We start from the raw sequence: 18,043 nt of genomic DNA, 5'->3' as shown, positions 1-18,043 counted from the left end.
TGTGATTTTTGATTTGTATTTCCCTGAGGATTAGTAATGTTGCACATCTTTTCACGGACCTATTGGTGAAATAGGTCTTTGGGAAAATGTCAGTTTGCGCACTTTTTGAATTATTATTTTCTTGCTATTGAGTTGTGTGTGTTTTATATATTTTGGCTGCTAATCCCTAATCAGATATGTGATTAGCAAATATTTTCTCCCATTCTGTAGGTTGCCTGTTCATTTTGTTGATAGTTTCCTTGCTGTGCAGAAGCTTTGTTGTTTGATGTAGCTACACTACGTCTGTCTGTTTTTGTTTTTATTGCCTTTGCTTTTGGTTTCAAATATGAAAAATCATTGCTAGGACCAGTGTCAAGGAGCTTACTCTCTGTGTTTTCCTCTAGGAATTGCGATATAGTGACTGGAGTTCATAGTACTGTATTCCACATTTGAAAGTTGCTAAGAGAGAGTCGATTTTTAAGGTTTTTTGTCACAAGAAAAACAATTTGTAACTATGCAAGATGATGGATGCTAACAAAACATATTATTGTAATCATTTTGCCAGGTATATATAAATCATTATGTTTTGCACCTTAAATAATATAGTATTATGTGTTATAGGTCAGTAAACTTGATAAATATTTGAATAAGTTAAAAAATAAATAAAATGGTCTATTAGAGAAAAGTAAGGATATCCTTATCCATATCTATTTTCTGTGTTAGATGATTATGATGCTCTTCTACTTAATATATTGCCAAATATAGAATTTGGGACGAATACATCAAAAGTAAGCCACTGCATAATATTTTCCAGAAGTTTTTTTTTCCTGTACTTTTTTCTACTTGAACCCTCTCCTATCACTTTCATTGTATATTTTCTTTAAAACAAATGCAAGGCAAAATATTTTTTTCTTTTATTTAATTTCTTCCTGGACTCAGTCAAAACCCATAATGAGTTTAGCAACGAAACTACTTTCTGAAGACAGAGTAGGGAATAAATGGACTCAGAGGCCTCAGGGGGCTTCCATTCTAGGCAGTAGGACAGATCACCAACCACCTTCCACTTAAGAGCCTATAGCTATGGCTTGTTGAGTGCCAACTTTAATAAGTATCGCTGGTTCACAAACATTATATCTAATCCAAAGAATTGTTTTAGCAACATTTACTATCTCCATTTTTTTTAATGTGAGGGAACCTGGATATTTTTATATTGCTTTGTTTTTTTTTTTGATGGGAAGGCAAATGTTTTGGGTACAAGTCCTGTGAAACAGACAAGATGTTTATTTCATGGCTACTGAGTAGCTTTTGTCCAATCTCTTGGCACAACTTAGACCCTGTCCAATAACAGCAGAAGCACATTGCTACAGTAAAATCTTGAAAAGTAAAGAATAAAAACGATAAAACATAAGAAGAAAAATTTGTCTGGGGTGCCTGGGTGGCTCAGTTGATTAAGCATCTGACTTTGGCTCAGGTCATGATCTCTCAGTTCGTGGTTTCAAGCCCAGTGTCGGGCTCTGTGCTGACAGCTGGGAGCCTGGAGCCTGTTTCAGATTCTGTGTCTCCCTCTCTCTCTGCCCCACCCCTGCTCAGGCACAAGCACACACTCAAGCATGTGCTCTCTCTCTCAAAAATAAAACATTAAAAAATTTAAAAAACATTGTAAATAAGTTTGCAGTTGTCCTTTCCAAGCATAAGTCTTAATATGCTTGGTACTAAATATTTTTGAACCCAAGTTTTATTTGGTAAGTACATTCATAGAAGTTTAAAGCTCTCAGGTATTTTTATAGAGCTTTAAGTTGATTTAAATAGAAATGTTTGAAATGTTTGAAAATTTATGATAAAATTTCCTAGGCTTCATATGATAAACTTGAGCATAAAATGCCTCAAACCCTTTACTTGTATTTTCTAAACAAACTGTAAATGGTGTTGTTACCAATTATTGAAACCTCTTTTTAGAATGATTTGTGCATTAAAATTTCCAAACAATTTGGAAAAGGGTAAACCATTCATATTTATACCTCTATCCTTTTATTATATATCATCTATAATACATTAGAGTTTGCTTTGCTTGTTCTTAGTTATTTTAATTTCAGTTTAGTAAAATATAAATACCTAAACATAGGAATACTATCTATTTGAGATATATTTGACATATAACATTAATTTCAGATGTATAATATAACGATTCGTTATTTGTGCAGATTGCAGAATGGCCATAAATCTAGTTAACATTCATCACCACACATAGTAGTTAAAAAAAACTTGTTTTTCATGTGATGAGGACTTTTAAGACCTTTTAGCAAATTTCAAATATGCAACACAATATTAAGAGCTATAGTCACCATGCTATGCATTACATCCTATGACTTATTTATTTATAATTGAAAGTTTATACCATTTAACCCTCTTGGTGTATTTCACCCACTCTCCACTGCCTCTGGCAACCATCACTTTGTTCTCTTGATAAGCGTCTTTCCTTTCTTCTTTTAAACATGCTTATTTATTTTGAGAGACAGTGTGGGTGAGCAGGGAAGGGGCACAGAGAAGGGGAGAGAGAGAATCCCAAGCAGGTTTGGCACTATCAGCATAGAGCCTGAGGAAGGGCTTGATCTCACAAACCCTGAGAGCATGACCTGAGCCTAAATCAAGAGTCAGATGCTGAACTGACTGAGCCACGCAGGCTCCCCTCTTTTCTTGTTTTTATTTAAGATGCCACGTATAAGTGAGATGGTATGGTATTTGTCTTTCTCTGTTTCCTTTATATCCCTTAGCACAACGCCCTCAAGGTCCATCCATGTGGCTGCAAATGGCAAAAACTTTCATTCCTTTTTATGGATGAATAATATCCCAATGTATATATGCTACATTTTTAAATTCATTCCTGCATGATGGACACTTAGGTTGCTTTTATATCTTGACTACTGTGAATAATGCTGCAGTGAACATAGGGGTGCATATATCATCTTGAGTTAGTATTTTCACTTTCTTTGGTTAAATACCCAGAAGTAGAATTGCCAGATCATAAGGTACCTCTATTTTTAAATTTTTTGAGGAAAGTCCATGCTGTTTTCCATAGTGGCTGCACCAATTGACATTTCCCGCCAAAAGTGCACAAGTGTTCCCTTTTCTCCACATTTTTGCCAACGTTTGATTTTCTTCTCTTCTTGATAATAACCCTTCTAACAGGTACGAAGTGAGGAATACTCTTCTTTTTAAGAGAAATGACCTTGGAAAAGGAAAGGTCGATTACTTGGCCTATTTAAACAATTAAAAAATGACAGCACGTCACAGTCCTTTTAAAAATGTTGTAGATAATGTAAAGCCTGAAATCTCTAACACGAAGAGAAAATAATTCTAATCATATGTGCTAGAGCATCAGGGAAGGTTTTTTTTGTTCCAGAGCGGTTTCTCATATTTCATAAACAGTGATGAGTTTTCCCTTCCCCGAGGTAAGATAAACATATTTGTAATTTAGGAGTACTCCTCCTTGTCATGTATTTCAAGGAATCCAAAGAAATCCAAGCACTATTTTTAGCATAGGATGCAGTACTGGAGAGTATGCTGAAAATAGTGCCAGTGAATAAAGATACGAATTAAATAAATTTGTGTATTTAGAAAGTACAAGTATAGATGTTTCTTTTTTTTTTCTTTTTTCCTTGAAGTATAATTAATGCACAAAGTTACATGAGTTTCAGGTGTACCACATAGTGATTCAACAACTTTATACATTAGGCGGTGTTCAGAAATGTAGCTGCCGTCTTTCGCCATACAGCGGTATAAAAATACCATTCCCTATGCTGTTCCTTGCATCCCCAAAGATGTTTCTTTCAGTAAAAGAAGGGGAAGATTCAATTGTTTTCAATAATAGTACGAAAAATCTTTAAAAACCTAGAAAATTACAGTAAAATATTATTCCTAATACCTGCTGATGACTAATTTTATTCTAGGCACTTATGCACATAACCAAAAGACTAGGAAGACGTTGGAATGTAAAACTGCGCTTCCTGAGGATAAGTAGAAGTACTTTGAAACATTCCACAAATAGTTAGGAGTCCTTGCCCAGTGCCAGAACCTGAGCGCTGAAGAGACAGCAGTCAACAGAACAGAAATGGCTGCCCTCATTGGGGGGAGGCAGACAGATACACCAAAAGGTAAAGTATTGAGCATGTCACGTGACACCAGTGCTGCGGAGAAAGAAAAATGGGAAAAGGCCCCCCTGCTGCTTTAAGAGTGTGGGTGGTCCCTGGACCCCCTGCTCATGTGATTAGCAGTTGACTGACTCAGGTGATTAGAAAAGTGACTTGGAAGTGGTATTAGAACCGAGACGTCTGCCTGTCTGGATGCAGTCGTGATCAAACTGCCATCAGAACTGAGGAGACAAAACAGGGTCTGGGGCTTCATCTTTTCTCTGCCTGAGCATGTAGTACCTGTAGGTCGTATTGATCATTCTGTCATTTTATTTCGTCTCAAAATATCAATTTTAGTGCCTATTATGCCAGGCATTCTGCTATTGTGAATACAAAGATGATTAATACTTCACAACTGTATACGAAAAGCTTAAATTCTGGTACCTTAATAATACCTACTGGTATAACTCTTTGATATAAATTATTTAAAGATCACATTTTCATGTTTTGATTCATCCAAGCATACACTTAAGTTAAATTGTTGTTGGAAGGGGAATTTAACATTTATTGAGGACGTTCTCTTGTTCGAGTTCTGAGGAGAATATTTCACGTACATTACTTCAGAAAATCACTAAAATATTCCAATATCATGATTCTCACTTTAAGGTAAGGAAATATAAAGGTGTCCAAGTTTGTGGAGTAAGCAAGTGGCAGAGCAGACCCCTGAGTTCACAGTCTTCATTTCTTTAAGTTAAAGTTTATTGATTGTGAGAGAGGGAGGGCACAAGCAGGGGAGGGGCAGAGAGAGAGGGAGACAAAGAGAATTCGCAGCAGATTCCCTGAGAGCAAGGAGCCTGATGTGGGGCTCAAATTCACAAACTGCAAGGTCATGAGTTTAGCCAAAACCAAGAGTCAGATGCTTAACCAACTGAGCCACCAAGTGCCCCGAAAGTCATCATTTATTTCTGGAAAAATATGTGTACAGAAACCACCACTCCATGAGAGAGATTCATTTTGTCACTTGATGATATCATCATGATTGCATACAATATGGACAAATTAAACTTTTGTGAAAATGAGTTAAAAGAGAATTCGGTACAAATATATACATATTACACATACATATACACAACATACATAGATACACATACATATATACATAACATATATACAGAAATATACATACATACACATATATATATTATACACACACACACACACACACACACACACACACACACTTCCCTAATGGAGGACTAAGAGATCGAACTCCCCCAAGCAAAATAATCAACTTTAAGTGATGATGCTTAGAGATTTATTTCCTCAAAGTGTTTGTCCTTTCCAGAAGTTGCATACTTATTAGAGCATTAACTGCTAAATTCTCCTTTTATGTACTGATGGAAGTCTCAACAGACAAGCTGTCTGTAGCCAAAATAAAAAAATGCCCTATGCAGTTAGGTCAAACCCTCTGATCTGCCTCCCAGTTATTACTGTCACGAAGCCACTTTTTATTTTGTCAAATGAAATAAAAATGTGGGTTTGCTTATGCTTTACAACCAGAAAAACACCATCAAAACCACACGTTCTTGGGATTTAACAGAAGCAAAATGATCAAGATGGCTGCTTATAGAGAACATTGGTCCAATTCTGTGCCTTATATTTTGAAGGGAACAAGTAATTTTAATTACCTCTCAGATATAGAAGGGAGAAAGACTTTTCTCCAGCCATTTCCCTAGAGTCTGCAATATTTGGAATTGCTCATCCAGCAGTCATGTTGCTGCATAGAAAATCATGCAAATTTCGTATTATGCCCAAAAGGTGAAAATAATTGGTTTTATTAGAAATAGAGATATTCAGACTATACCACAGTCTTATTTTTTTGTTTTTTCTTATCTCCTTGTTTACCCATAGACACACATACTTTTGTATAAATCACTGTCTCATATATATATATATATATATATATATATATATATATATATATGATATACATAGGAAGTCATTGTGCCCCTGGCAAATAATAGAAAGCCAGAGTTTTAAAGAGACTCAAGGAAAAGAACCTGTCAGAATCTCTGGACTTATCAGCTAACTTTCACTAGCTGGCAGCCTGAGGCAAATCACTTCACCTTCCTTAGCCTCAGTTTCCTCATATCCACAATCTCCAAATTCTGTAAAAATTCTATTTACTCACCAATTAATACAGAGTTTATAGTTTCCAGACTCAGGGGATCTTTATTATTGCATTATTTTAGTTAAAATACTGGCTTTATACTTACAGAATCTAAAGATTGATGAGGGTTTTGTGTACTGGTTACACTATTTCTAAATGTAACATTATCTTAAAGGTAATTGGTGCTCCTTCAGAGATACCAGAAGCTTAGGCCACAGTCTTTTCCAGGTTTGATCATTACATATCTCAACAATATAAAACTGAAATTCAGAGAGCAGCAGTTAATTGTTAGATCAGAATCTGTGTCAATCATTCTGCTCTACTGATCAGAATTTAAAGTCATCATTTTCTTCCTTAATCACTAAAATAGTCATTTCATGTTCTACTAGTTCTTTGATATTGTTTCTAGTTTACCCTGTGTTATAACACTGCTTCTTTCTGTAAATAAGCATTTTTGAGAAAATGGGTAAAGAAAAACTCATGGATAGGTTGAGGGCAGAGCCCTTGGATTTTTGTTTTTGTTTTTGGCCCTTGGAAGAATCTCTAGGTGTCCATGTTGAATCTCCTACCTGGCATTCCAGGAAATCAATTTTATTATATTACTTAGGATTGATCAGGTTCTGTGACACTGTTTTATATTATACATTTTCTCAAAGAACTGATCTAAATATCAGAACATGATTCGTTAATGTATAATGAAGGACATTTCTAATGATTTTATTTTGCTGTTTTATTATGTTATTTTTTAATGTTTATTTTGGAGGAAGAGCATGAATGCGGGAAGGGCAGAGAGGAGGGAGTCAGGGACAGAGGATCTCAAGTCAGTTCTGTGCTGACAGCAGAGAGCTCAATGTGGGGCTCAAATTCACCAACTGTGAGATCGTGACCTGAGCTGAAGTCAGATTCCTAACAGACCTGAGATACCCAGGTGCCCCAATTTTTATTTATTTATTTATTTATTTATTTATTTATTTATTTATTTATTTGAGAGAGAGAGAGAGAGAGAGAGAGAGAGAGAGAGAGAGAGAACCTTAAGCAGGATCTATGTTGAGCACAGAGCCTGACATGGGGCTACATCTCATGACTGTAAGTTCATGACCTGAGCCGAAATCAAGAGTCAGAGGCTCAACCAACTGAGCCACCCAGGTGTGCACCCCGAAGGACATTTTGATCAACCAAAAGATTCATAATCTCTGCAAGGCAAAGAGGACTTGGGAGCTGAATTTTATGGCACACTCCCTGCTCCTCCTCCCTAATGATATGGAATGATTATCCAAAATGTTTACTTTATGGGTATAGCACTCAATAAATACATTATATTTCTCCCTTTTTTTTTAAACCCCCACATAAATCCCATGCTCCCATTCACATTTTTATTAACCCATGTAAAATATTCCCAAAGTGAGTGCTTATTTTATATAAATGTGTGTTTGGTTAAGTGACTTTCTGGGATTAGAGTGTGCCATTTCTTATCACAAGCAATCTAAATTGTTTTGCTTCATAAATTTGTCTGCTCATTTTTCAAGTGGAAAAGATGGATTTCTTTCTGATCTTGCCTTAAGTTTTTTCAGGACACATAATTGCTTTCTACATGTTTCCGACAAATCTACATGTAGATTCCAACAAAAATCATGAATACAAGCTTAGGCTTCACACATAAGTAAAAAAAAATTCCAAGGACGTATATACTTCATCTTTGTATTCCCAGAGAATTGTTACAAAAATAACATTTATTTGCTCCCATATTTTTCTTATAGTTAAACCTTGTTGTTGTTGTTGTTGTTGTTGTTATTGTTTGTTTGGTTTTTGTAATTTAAGCCAGTAGAGATATAGATTTGTTCTTCATTGTCTTCCATGGGGAAAAAAATACACGACTATAAATCAATATAACATCTGTTTTCTTTTTTAAAAATTTTTAAGTTTATTAATTTATTTTTGAGAAAGAGAAGAGAAAGTGACCAGGAGATGGGCAGAAAGAGAGGGCAAGAGAGAATCCCAAGCAGGCTCCCCACTTAGCACAGAGCCTGATGCAGGGTTCGAACCTACAAACCATGAGATCATGACCTGAGCTGAAACCAAGAGTCAAACACTTAACTGAATGAGCCACCCAGATGCCCTCGTCTATTTGTTTTATGTAATACTGTCAGCACCATACTGGCAATACAATCCATTATACTTTGGATTCTTCTGCAATCTGATAGGGCATCATTCTAGTTTAGTCTTCAAAGTGTTGAATACCACATAAAACAGGTTATTTTAATGTTTAATAAATGTGTTCTCTCTTCAAACAGTAGCCATTTATAACACTGTTAAGTATTACTGATGCTCTAGGATCATCTCCAATGTTGTCTGGTTGAGCCTCCCCTTCCTCTTCTGTTCTCATATTCATCTAGGCATTATGAGCCTTCACTATTACCATTTTTTGTTTTGCCATGTGCCTCCCAGAATCATTGCAGTTCAGACCTAGAAATAGATTAAAAGCTCTCTACCACTGGGTAGGCCTCAGAGCCATTTAACTACTACATTGAAAGCTTCCTAATGGCAAGCTTCTTACCTTTGTAGCCATAATGCTTAGCATAGCTTCCAATGCATAGTAGACATTTAATCACTTTTTTAAGTAAATGAATAACCAAATAAAGGATTAAGCCTAAACCTTTACCTTCCTTCCTAGTACTTGCTAGTTTCTTTACCACATATTCAGGATCCCAATTCTCAATCATTTAAATCTAAAGTCTTACATTAAGCCTAAATAAACTTTCTTAAGCTATAGATGTCAAATGGTAAAACTTCTTAGGGATTTTTTTCTGCCCTTCTTATTCATTAATCAACCCAGCTTAAACCTCTGGAGTAAACTCCTATCCAGTTCAGACTACAACATTAATTTATTCATTCACTTAATTAGTGATTATTGATTTCCTACTATGTGCTGGGCATTTTGGATACAAAGAGGAGCAAAAACTAATACAGCCTTTGCCTTCTTGAAAATAACAGTCTAGCAAAGGAAACAAGAGTAATTAGATACTTGTAAAAATATACAGTTACAACTGTGAAAAATGCTACAAAAAATAAGATATACAATATTCTGAGAGCTCATAATAAAGAAATTTCACCTTATTGGGTAAGCTACACTTGAATAAGGAAAATTTGAGCTTCTATCTAAAGGACAAACTAGAAATTAACTAGTTGATAAGTATGGCGGAGAAAATCAAAGAAAATTTTTGAGAGAGAAAACAGACAAGGGAGAGAGAAGGCCACTATGCTAAAGTACAAGGAATGAAGAAAAGTCTGCTAAGGGGAAAAACATTAAGAAAGTAGATATAATCAGATTACATAGGGTTTTAGGTCATGTCAAGATTTGTTTAAGAGGGATGGGAGACCACTGAAAAGAGTTGAACAAGGTAGGGAAGTGATCAGATTTTCATTTTTAAATGATCACCTAAGTTTCAGTGTTGTGAGTGAACTAAAGGGGCTCTAAGGTGGAGACGGATAGATTAATTTGTCATCAAGATGAATTTTCTGACTTGTACAGCTAGATGGATGTGGGTGTTATTTATCAAGATAGAAAACTCAGTGTGTGGGAAGATCATGAATTGGATTTTGGACATGAATGTGTGTTTGGAAATAAGTCCTATGAGAGATGTCTTATAGGAAATAGAATGTATTGACTTAGAGGTCAGAAGAAATCATTTGTGTTTAGGTAGTAATTGAAGCTGTGGATGTGGAAGAAGTATAGAATAAAAGGAGAGAAATCCTAAATCTAAACTTTGAGGTACTCCACCACTTAATATCTTTGTAAATAAGGAGGAGCCTGCAGGCAACAAAGAAAGAACTGACCCAGAAGGAGTGAAATATGACAAATGTGTGACAGAACACCAGGGAAAAATGTACTTTGAAAGGGTGGGATGACATCATTTGTATCAAAAGTGATTATGATATCAAAAATCTGAAAAATGTTTTTGAGATTCAGTAACATGGAAATCACTGGGACTCTCTCAGCAAGAGTTGTTTCAATGACTCATGAGATTAGAAGCCAGAATGACGGGTGAGGAGTTGAGTGAAAGTCAAAATGGAGAGAAGTATAGACAACGCTAGCCTTACTAAGACTTTGTGATTATGACGTTGGTGACACCCAGTGGAAGTGAGGTGACTTAATACCTTGGAAACTCTTTTGCCATTGCCTTACTTCTTGCTCTCTCTTTACTCTAAATGAGCTACAACAGAGTCCTAGGGTGCTTCCCAATTGAGACTAGCCACTTTATTAAATTTCAAAACATGATGAATATGTGCTTCCTATACTGCATAATTATATTAATAGATTAATAAAGTATTCTTTATTAAGGCTCAAAGTAACACAATTGATAATATCTGTGTCTGAATTCCTATTTCCATGACTTCCTGGGTGAGTTTCTGTGATATATCTTTAAGTTTCCTTTGTAGCATTCAAGAGCTACAATTTAGACTTAGGGTACATAACAAAGGTAATATCAGGTTGACATATTAGGTATGAGTCAACTGTGATTTCTCAGAAAGTGAAAATGGATTATTACTTTATTTTTTATTTTACTTTATTTATTATTACTTTACTCCATTTCCTCCTCCTCCTCCTCCTCCTCCTCCTCCTCCTCCTCCTCCTCCTCCTCCTTCTTCCCTTTAAGAAATAAATACTCAGGCAGCTCTTCCTGCCCATGGGTCCTATCCCCATGCTTTACTAAAGTTACCTTTTTGCACCAAAAAATAAAATAAGGAAATAGATACCTCATGATTATACTATATAAGGTATTAGCTTATAAGTAGGAAAGGTAAATGGAGATAAGTATAAATATGCTGAGATTGCAAAAGAAAGGCGATGTCAGAATAAACAAATATAAGAAGGAAGAGAATGGGATTCAGAGAATTAGTGTGATAGATGACTTCGAAAGCAAGATGGAGATGCAGAGATGAATAGAGAGCTATTAAGAAAACAAATTTGGGAGCACCTGGGTGGCTCAGTTGTTTAAACATCTGACTCCTGATTTTGGCGCAGGTCATGATCCCAAGGTTCATAGGATTTTGCTCCACCTTGGGCTCTGCACTGACAGCACAGAACCTGCTTGAGATTCTCTCTTCCTCTCTCCCTACCCCTTCCCTGCTAGTGTTGTCTGTCTGTCTGTCTCTCTCGCTCTCAAAATAAATAAACTTAACAACTAATTCAACAGAGATTATCCTAGAAACTCTGCACAGGTCTAAAACTAAAGAGATGGTGGTTATTGCAATACTCTAGATAACAATTTTGGAGAGTAAATAGAAACAAGAGGCATTATGTAATGGAAGTATTCTCAAGACTTGGTAATTATTGGGAACATGTCAAAGGGAAAGGCAGTCAGTTTGGAGTCAAGAGGAGCTTCACATACAAGATACTTTTTTTTTTTTAATATATTCATTTATTTTGAGAAAGGGGGGAGGGAAGAGAGAGAGAGAGAGAGAAAGAGAGAATGAGAGAGAGAATCCCAAGCAAGCTCAGTACTGTCAGCACTAAGCCTGACTTGGGGCTCAGGAGATCATGACCTGAGCTGAAACCAAGAGTCAGTCACTTAACCAACTGCCACCCAGGCATCACTACATGCAAGATACTTTAAAAGGGAGATGTGTTTAATAGATTAAAATGCAATTTTTGGCTTCTTAGCCATCATGTGTTGGTAGGACATGCAAGTGTGCAGAAGAAAATATAAACCCACTTAGAGCTACTGTACAGCGATCTAAACATTTCCTGAAATGCTCCCTGGGAAGGCCCACTCAGTAACCAGCATTTTCTATCATATCCTCTAGATTGAGAAAGAAAAGTGAGAAAGTCAATTAATAGAAAATATGATAAAATTTATTGAGTTATATGTAATTACATCAGACTGGGAAGTTAAATTTTACTTTTAATTGTAAGTAAAATCACATTAATTGTATTAATTTCTAGTACGTATTGTGAGTCTGCTCTTAGATGGCATTAACTTTGTCTTAAGAAAATGTACCCAGTATTCTTGATTTCTCATATAAAGTTCTTCTACAGAAGGTTTATTTTTTAAGGAACCAAATTCTAAATTTTATTTATCCTTTAAACATATGTTGGGGTGCCTGGGTGGCTCAGTTGGTTAGACATCCAACTTCAGCTCAGGTCATGATCTCACCATTTATGAGTTCCAGCCCCGCATCGGGCTCTGTGCTGACAGCTCAGAGCCTGGAGCCTGCTTTGGATTCTGTGTCTCCCCTTCTCTCTACCTTCCCCCACTCATGCTCTGTCTCTCTCTGTCTCAATAATAAATAAGCATTAAAAAAAATTAAACATATGTCTCCTTTGGAGTGCCTGGGTGGATCAGTCGGTTAAGTGTTCAAATCCTGATTTTGGCTCAGGTCATGATCTCATGGTTCTTGAGATTGAGCCCTGTGATGGGCTCTGTGCTGACAGCTCAGAGCCTGGAGCCTGCTTCAGATTCTTTGTCTCCCTCTCTCTCTGCCCCTCCTCTGCTCACACTCTCTCTCAAAAATAAGTAAACATTAAAAAAACATTTAAAAAAAGGAAAACTTATGTTTGCTTTATTTACTACACTATATATAAGTGGCAGCGCTTCAGTCTCATATTTCTACAGTATACACATATTTTAATATTTATGTGTTTATTTTGAGAGAGAGAGCATGAGCAGGGAAAGGGAAAAGAGAGAGGGAGAGACTCCCAAGCAGGCCCTGTGCTGTCAGCACAGAGCTGGACATGGGGCTTGATCCCATGAACCATGGGATCATGACCTGAGCCAAAATCAAGAGCCAGATGCTTAACTGACTGAGCCTACTGATATTTAAGGAACTTTACATATTTTTCCCTAGATCTTCTAATGATGTAAAATGCATACATGCTTAGACATTTACACATTTTGTTCTCATTTTCCAGGTTGTTTATGTGACAAATTTTCTCAGATGATGGCAGTTATGATTTTTATAAAATGCAGAATTCTTTCATTCCTTTCCCTGAACAAGTCTTTAAGTAGATTTTCCCAATATGAGAGTTGCTAGGCTTATTATTTTTTTTGTTGTTTTTTTGTGTTTGTTATTTTGCTTTGCTTGATCAATAACAAATATTTTGCAATATTTTCTTGATTTAGTAAAATATATGATTTACTTGGCTCAATGGTGTATACAGATAATGATTAAACTCACAGTAATTGGAGTCTAATTATTAACCAGTGATCTAGATAATGAACAAATGAGCCGTAGGCATCACTGTTCACATACTTGAGGAGATTGAAAAGACGCAGTGATATGTTTCTATCTGAAATCTCGATTATGTATCTAGGAGTCTCCTAAAAACATGAAGATCTTTAAGAAAATTATGTATGTTGAAAAGGGAACTGAATTTGGATATACCTTGGGAAAATCAGTTAGTCTTATTTAGTTTTAGTGGTTTTTTTTTATTTGCGAAGTACGGATCATAATTTTTGCCACACAGATTGTTCTGACTCTTAAGTAAGATAACATATGTGACGTTTTCAAACTAGAAAGGTGGCATTAATCTTCACTTATTCTTTTGATCCCTATTAAAATGCATCCCTTAGCAAAATTCCAAGGAAATATATGTAAGTACGCTCTCAAAAGGGTTTTGGGAAATGATTGTGGGGCTCTGACCCTGGAGAAATGGAGACTGTAGTAATGATACCCTGGAGACTCTGTCTGTGGGTGGTAGGAAGAGGGAGTTTGTGCTAATATTGAAGAGTAAGATGCGTAACTGGGGACCAGAACTACAGTGAAAAGAAATTTTTATTTCCTGGTTTTGTTTCTGGAATATATTCTGTTAATAGCCTCTGCCCTTCTACACCAGTTTTTATATGATTTAGCCACCCAGCAGTTTAATGAATTAGGCCTATTTTAACAGCAACAAATTATAGAGTAATTTGTTTTCCTTTATTAATGTACATGTTATTATATATATATATATATATATATATATCCACTGTACTGCCTCATTTGCATACGTTTAACTAGGCATATGAATTACAGTTCTGAGGCTGCTGCACGTCAGTTTATGGGTCCCTACACCTTCTGATGTCTGCTTAACGACACATACAGCTCAAATGCTGTGTTAGAAACATTTCTTATTTTTCTCACAAAACTTCTGAATTTAACTGAGTCAAGAATGCTGTTTTGTTTTTTTTTCATGCATTAATTAACACAAATCATTATCTATTTTGTGAAATATGTATGCAGTATACAGCTTGATAATCCATTGTCCCTACCCCTCAGTTACATGCAATATAATGCAAAAAACAAAGGTGGGCAGATATTTACAATGCAAAACTCAAAGTTATAACCACCACATGGGTATTACAGAATGTTATGGGGGTTCTAAATAGGAAGTGGTGACTTTTATCATAGGTAAAAAAAGTAGGCATCTTGGAGAAGGTGCCTTTTGATCTGTACCTTGAAAGATGACTGGTCATCTTCTTTAAAAAAGATGGACTGGAGATCATTATGAGTTACTGAAAGTTTTAGAATAGGAAGATGGTATTAGAGACTTTAGGAAGATGCAGTAGTGGCTTGACCCAGATGGATTAGAGATAGGGGATGATTCTGCAAGTACAAATGCAATTAGGGAAATATTTTAATAATCGGTAGTTCACAAGCACTGACCCCCTGCCACAGGAGCATCTGCAAAGATTGTTTTCCCCATTTTACTCAGATGTAATTGACATATTGCATTAGTTTAAGGTATACAACATTGTGATATGTATCTATTATGAAATGATTACCATAATAAATTTAGTTTATATCCATCACCTCACATAGTCACATTTTTTTTGTGATGAGAACGTTTAAAATCTACCCTCTTAGCAAGTTTCAAATACATAGTACAGCATTTGTTAACTACAGTCGTTGTGAAGTGCATTGCATTCTTAGAACTTATAACTAGAAGCCTGAACCTTTTAACCACTTTTAACCAATCCTCCCCACCTCCCATCGCTGGCACCCACCAATCTGGTCTCTGTACCCATGAATTTGGGTTTTTTAGATTCTATATATAAGTGAGGTCGTAGACAGTATTTGTCTTTCTCTCTCTGACTTATTTTACTTAGCATAAAACCCTCAAAGTCCATCCATCTTGTCAAAAATGTCAAGATTCTTTTTTTTTTGGATGAATAATTTTCCATTATATACATTTTTCCTTTATCAGTTCATCCATCAATGGACCCCTTAGGTTGTTTTCATGTCTTGGCTATTGTAAATGACGCTGCAATTAATGTTTGAGCGCAGATATCTCTTAGAGATAATTATTTTCTTTTCCTTTGGAAGTATACCCAGAAGTAGAGTTGCTCAATCATGTGACATTTCTACTTTTAATTTTTTTTTTATTTTTACTTTTTATTTTTGAGACAGAGAGAGACAGACCATGAGCAGGGGAGGGGCAGAGAGAGGGAGACACAGAATCCAAAGCAGACTCCAGGCTCTGAGCTGTCAGCACAGAGCCTGATGCAGGGCTCGAACTCATGGACTGTGAGATCATGATCTGAGCTGAAGTCAGATGCTTAACTGACTGAGCCACCCAGGCGCCCCTCTACGTTTAATTTTTTGAGGAACCTCCATACTGTGCTCCATAGTGGCTGGACTGATTTACATTCCCACCAACAGTGAACAAAGCTTCCCTTTTCTCCACGTCTTTGTCAACATTTGTCATTTGTTATCTTTTTGGTGATAGCCATTCTAACAGGTGTGAGGTGACACCTCATTGTGGTTTTGATTTGCATTTCCCTGATGATTAGTGATATTGAGCATCTTTTTATGTACCTGTTTGCTGTTTGTATGTCTTCTTTAGGAATATGTCTTTTCCGTTTTTCTGCCCATTTTTTAATCAGATTTTTTTTTCTGTAGCTCTAGATGAGGTCTTTATATATCTTGGATATTAACGCCTTACTGGATACATTTTTTAAACAGAAAATTTCCAGGTCCCTCATGAGACTTTGATTCAATGAGTCTTAGGTAGTGTTACAGAAACAATACTGGAAACCTGTCTAGTGACTTGGATAAACAGGCAAGTTTAGGAACCACAGCTTGCAATGATAAAGTTTCTGGCCTTGTTGTTAGGGAATGGAATTAGGATAAGATAATGAGAGCAAAAAAGAAAGAAACATAGGAATGACATAGAAGTTATTTTACTGCTATTAATTGCCAACATTCAAAATGATCATTTTCTACTATTTGTGTTTTGCAAAATGCACTTGCAAAACGTTTTCTTCTTGTTTTATTACTATATTTATAAGTGCACTTAATGTCTATTTCTACCATTTTTCTCTTGACATCACAACAAATTTTGTCAAAATATATTTCAAAAGTGTTTCTTCCTTCTATTTATGCTGACTATAATTCTGAAGTTATTTAAAGATTTTAAATCTTTTTATAATTACATTGAATTTTTAAAATTACTTGCTATCATATGCATTTTTAGAAAGAAAAGTATCAGCTGATTAAGAAAATGTATTATATTTCCAACAGTTTTCCAGGCTTTGCTATCTAATTTGCATCCTCAATTGTCTCTTTTTATTAAGATTCTCAAATGCATAAGAATAGAAACAGATTTATGTTTAAATGTATATTTATCATATTGATATTTAATTATGGTATGTTTATAGGGATATTTTATTCTAGATTTTAATCAGATGTTTCTAGGTCTAAATGAAATACAGTCTTACTTTAATTAAATGCTAGACTATGCTAAAAATAATTAGGAAAAACTAAAAGAAAAAAACCCTAATGCAAGATTCAGGTTTTAGTTGTTGATTTTGTATATGTAAAGTATATCAGCTTTCCAGCTGAGCCAGCAAGTTTTGAAATTATGTATGGGACCCATCTGTTAAGCAGGATTTTCTTTTATTTAATTTCATTGAAATGTCTGAATATATTACCTAGCCAAAATGTATTGTATTCTGTTAAATCAGAATTCTGGCAAAACGAACATTGTTATGGGAAGTAAATGATAATAAAGGTTATTGGACGCAAGGTCATTAAAACATTTTTAGTAAGGAATACCCAGATTGTTTATCGAAACTAACATTCACTTGATGACATTTCTCCTTTTAATTTTTTTTTTTTAACATTTATTTATTATTGAGAGACCGAGAGAGACAGAGTACAAGCTGGGGAGGGGCAGAGAGACAGGGAGACACAGAATCTGAAGCAGGCTCCAGAGTCTGAGCTGTCAGCACAGAGTCTGACACGGGACTTGAACCCACAAACTGTGAGATCGTGACCTGAGCCAAAGTCAGATGCTTAGCTGACTGAGCCACCCAGGCACCCTGACATTTCTCCTTTTAATTCCAAAATTCAATCTAGCTAAATCCATTTATTTCCCTTTTTGTTTATTCAATACTAAAGATATTTAGTATTGCTTATTTGTTGATCTGTTCTCTTGAATTACAGTTTTCTTTCTCTACTGATATATATAGAAAATGAGCAAAGTATTTTTTATTTATTAGTGGCACCTTGTTTTGTTGTAACCACTGGAACCATGAAGACCCGTTTTTAATTCCATCTAGAACTTTATTATCTGTCCAAGTCTCTGGGTTTAATATTTATGAAAGCATAGTGTTTAGTGCTGTTTTGCTAGCTCATTTCTTTTCAAGAAATATGCACTTGAATACTTTTCTGTTCAGGCTCAGTATAAATTCTCACAGCAGTTACAACTGACCCTGTGCTTTATTAGAAAGATCTTTCCTATATTGAGCTGAAATTTTTTTTAATATCTGCACCTATAGCTCAATCC

At 35.5% G+C, this 18,043-nt stretch overlaps 1 protein-coding gene and 1 long non-coding RNA gene across 7 annotated transcripts in view; one reads left to right on the top strand and one right to left on the bottom strand.

The window, feature by feature from the left end:
• Nucleotides 1-18,043, top strand: part of SYT1 (synaptotagmin 1) — a 558,476-nt gene that overhangs the window by 52,506 nt on the left and 487,927 nt on the right. The window lies entirely within an intron of this gene.
• Nucleotides 1-18,043, bottom strand: part of LOC131519171 (uncharacterized) — a 138,729-nt gene that overhangs the window by 2,128 nt on the left and 118,558 nt on the right. The window lies entirely within an intron of this gene.

Source organism: Neofelis nebulosa, chromosome 8 (genome assembly GCF_028018385.1).
Source record: "Neofelis nebulosa isolate mNeoNeb1 chromosome 8, mNeoNeb1.pri, whole genome shotgun sequence".
In the NCBI taxonomy this organism is placed as follows: Eukaryota; Metazoa; Chordata; class Mammalia; order Carnivora; family Felidae; genus Neofelis; species Neofelis nebulosa.
This window is presented reverse-complemented; position numbering and strand designations above follow the sequence as displayed.